Genomic DNA, 2,598 nt, shown 5'->3' on the forward strand with positions numbered 1-2,598 from the left:
ATTTAATGTAAGACATCATCAGTTTAGATGGTCTTCTTCTCAGGAGGTCATTGGGTCTCCTTTGTGAGGAATGGACCAAGTGAGCTGTCCAACGTCTATGGCCAATGATGGATTTCCTTTGCATTCTTCTTTGACTTGTGACTTGAGCAAGAGAAACATAAATCCTCTTCATTAGCTTTTCAAGTTCTAGCCTCCTTTTCTGCATTAAAAAAGGCAACTTTTTCTTGTAGGATTCTGCGTCTTTTACTAACTTGCAGAAAGGCCCCCTCCTAGCCCTCAGTTTCCTCATTTTATTTCTTATTTAATCCCCTTCAAATAGATATTGCTAGACCTTTCCCACCTACTACAGTGAACAGTTGTAAATAACAATATTAATGGTGATAGTAAAGAAAAAGGGATAGAAATATTTTTCTAGAGAATTAAAAGTTTCCAAAGCTCTTCGTGAACAATAGTTCTGTGAGTGAGAAGTACCATCATCACATTTTATAGACTGACCAATCTATCAATCAATCAATAAGTATTTATCACTGTACCAGATGCAGGGGATAAAAGTCCAAAATAAAACAAACCCTCAAGGATCTTACATCATACTAGGGTGGGTGTGGGAAGATAATAATATGCATGCAGTCACCAAGCATTTATTAAGCTCCTACTGTGTGCTAGATCCAATGCTAGGTTCTAGGGATCAAAAGACAAAATATGAAGTGGCCCCTGCCCTCAAGGGGTTTACACTCTCCCGGAGGAAATACATGTTGTTTTTTTTTATTTTTATTTTTATTTTTTTAAACCCTTAACTTCTGTGTATTGGCTCCTTGGTGGAAGAGTGGTAAGGGTGGTGAAACACAATGTTTTTGCAGAAAAGCAAATACAAGATATTATATACCTGTGTTCCCCAGAAGTCTCTGATATTATTCACTGCTGAATGACAACTTAAAGGAACAGCACACAGGGATTGACTGGTTTAATGAGAATATTTGCTGGAGTCATCTAGCAAATAAATAAATAGAAATATTTTGAAGGGGCTGGGGTCAACTGGAAAAATCAGAAAAGAGATTTGAGTTGAATCTTGTATAGAGCTACAGCAGTCCCAAGAGGTAGTAGGGAAAAGGGAAAGCATTCCAGGGTTACAGCCTAGTTAAAGACACCCAGGGAGAACTGGGTCTATATTCCAAAGAGACTAGAGATAGGAGGATCTCCTTACACAAAAATAACTTTAACAGTTCTCTTTGGAGTGGCAAAGAACTGGAAACTGAGGGAATATCCATCAATTGGGGAATGAATGAACAAGTTGAGGTTTATGGTTGTAAAGGAATGCTATTGTGCTATAAGAAATGACAAACAGGATAATTTCAGAAGAATCTGAAAGACTTGTAGGAATGAAGCAAAATGAAGTGAGCAGAACCAGGCAAACATCATATACCACATCAGAAATATAATGTGATGATCAACCATGAAGGACTAAACTATTATCAGCAAAACAAGGTCCCAAGATAGTCTGAAGAGACTCATTATTTTTAAAAAGTACATTATAGCCACGCTCTTTGTGGTGGCAAAAAATTGGAAAATGAGGAGATGCCCTTCAATTGGGGAATGGCTGAACAAACTGTGGTATCTGTTGGTGATGGAATACTATTGTGCTCAATGGAATAATGAACTGGAGGAATTCCATGTGAACTGGAATGACCTCCAGGAATTGAGGCAGAGTGAAAGGAGCAGAACCAGGAGAACATTGGGCACAGAGACGGATACACTGTGGTAATATCGAATGTAATAGACTTCTGTACTAGCAGCAATGCAATGATCCAAGACAATTCTGAGGGACTTATGAGAAAGAACTCTATCCACATTCAAAGAAAGAACTGTGGGAGCAGAAACACAGAAGAAAAACAACTGCTTGATCACATGGGTTGATGGGGATATGATTGGGGATATTGACTCAACGATCTCACTAATGTAAATATCAATAATGTAGAAATAGGTCTTAATCAATGACACATGTAAAACCCAATGGAATTGCACATCGGCTATGGGAGTGGTCTGAGGGGAAGGGAGGAAAAGAACATGAATCTTGTAACCATGGAAAAATATTCTTAATTAATTAATTAATTAATTAGAATTTTTTTTAAAAAGCACTAATCAAAGCCAAAGGAGGAACTGTTGGAGTCTGATTGCAGAGCAAAGCATGCTATCTTTCACTTTTTTCCTTCATGAGTTTTTTTATTATATACATGATATGTCTTTTGTCCTGGCATGAGGAACATGGAAATACATATTGCATAAAAGTAGGGGTATAACAAATAATTGACCATTTACCACCTCAGGGATTGGTGAGTGTGGGATGGGAGGGAGAGAATTTGAATTGCCAAATGTCGGAAAACAATTGTAAAAAATTGTTTCTACATATAATTGGGAAAAATGTAAGCAAACAAAAAAGAGTAATTGACCTGTTCTCTACCTGAAAAAGTAAAAAACAAAAAACTTGGAAAAAATTCTAAGATATCCAGTTAGAAGATGGGATGACATATAAAAATGTATATGTATATATGTTTATACATATATGTAAATATATATGTATATGTTTATATATATGCATATGTT

This window comes from Gracilinanus agilis, chromosome 1 (assembly GCF_016433145.1).
Source record: "Gracilinanus agilis isolate LMUSP501 chromosome 1, AgileGrace, whole genome shotgun sequence".
Lineage (NCBI taxonomy): Eukaryota > Metazoa > Chordata > Mammalia > Didelphimorphia > Didelphidae > Gracilinanus > Gracilinanus agilis.